Here is a 1,619-nt window from a genome sequence, read left to right as displayed (position 1 = left end):
TTATGTTCAGTGTGTGCATTTTAATAAAGGAAAAATTAAAAGACATATTTTGTTATTGTTCACCAAGAATATGGATAGAGCAAGTTAATTTTACCCTTGCTAGAAAAACTAATTAAGCATGAAATTGGAGATAGAAATGTATTTTTCATGGAATATATTCGGCATTGCATGTTTGAAAATGGTACGTGAGTTTCTTTTTATTACAATTCAAATTTTATTTTGCCTTTAAAAGCATAAAAAAATAATCCTTAAGTTATGGGTTCTTCTATCTTTTTAAATAATAATAATTAAAAAAAAAAACAATATATTCTAGTGAGAGAAAAAAAATATGAATGCACAAAATAACAAAATTATCCTTGGAATTTAAAAGATCAAAAACTAACTATGAAAGTCTTTTGGTCTTTTTAAACTGGTTATTTTTGTGATTTTTAAATTTTGATAGGGTACCTTGATAATTTTATATTTGAGAATATGATTTTAAAAAAGTTGTGGATACCTGCATCAGCGTATAATAACCTCCACACTTTTCAAGTGGCATGTGAGAGCCATAGAAAAAAAATATATACATGTATAGAAATGGCAAAATTACCCTTGATATATCTTTTATCTGATTTGATTTCTACTTTTAATTGCTTTCTTTCTATACTTCATTCTTTTCTTAATTATTTTTTTCTTTTAATTCAATCTCTTTCCATTTTGGCAGGTAACACCATTTCTCTGATAGAAGATATCCATCCATTTTATATTTTTAAGAAGAGGCTCTATCTTTGGAGGTTTATAAAAATTAATTAATTTAGTACACAGGTCCAATCCTGTCGAAACCAAGTTATTATTTATGTTAAAACTAGGGGCCATGTTAAGAATTTTACTTCTTTTTTAATTGTTTAATATGAAGTTTGAATCTTAATAATTAAGATAATAATACTTTTCTTTAACCACCATTCTTCCGCCAAAACCTAGAATTTAGTTGAGCAAACAAAATGCTTACTTTGGTAACAATATCATTTTCGTCACTTGCCAACCAGATTTGTTTTTATTTTCTGGTTCTTAAAAGGGGATTTTTCCTCCTAACATTTCCACCTTTCCTAGCTCCTACCATGTTTGTATTATTATTATTATTATTATTATTATTATTATTATTATTATTTAGGGTAAACTTCTATTTGTCCCAATAGATTCATTAATCTTCCAACTCTCCACTCCTCTAGTTTTAAAATTTTCCGTTGGTTTTTTTTTATTCTTCATTGAGATCTCGTTTCGAAACGCGGTGTAAACTACATTTTTTAAAATTTTAAATTTTTTATATTTAAAATGATTTTTATGTTTTTATATTAAAAAAAATCTAAAAAAATATATTTTGATGCATTTTCAAACGAAAAATTCTTTGAATTGTCACCACTATCATAACCTCAAGCATACCCTAGTTCTCATGTCAATCTTAACCATTAAAATGTAAATTCCACAATTATTTATTTGAGTTATGTTTGAAGATGTTTTCAATTTTTCCAATTATAACCAAAGTCCTAATATATATATATATACACACACACTAATCTTTTTTTTCTTCTGTTTTCTTCACCTTTCAATATTAGTTTTCTAATAGCTAAACACCGAAGTCA

Source organism: Populus alba, chromosome 6, assembly GCF_005239225.2.
Source record: "Populus alba chromosome 6, ASM523922v2, whole genome shotgun sequence".
In the NCBI taxonomy this organism is placed as follows: domain Eukaryota; kingdom Viridiplantae; phylum Streptophyta; class Magnoliopsida; order Malpighiales; family Salicaceae; genus Populus; species Populus alba.
The sequence above is the reverse complement of the archived record's forward strand: the minus strand, read 5'-3'. Positions refer to the sequence as shown.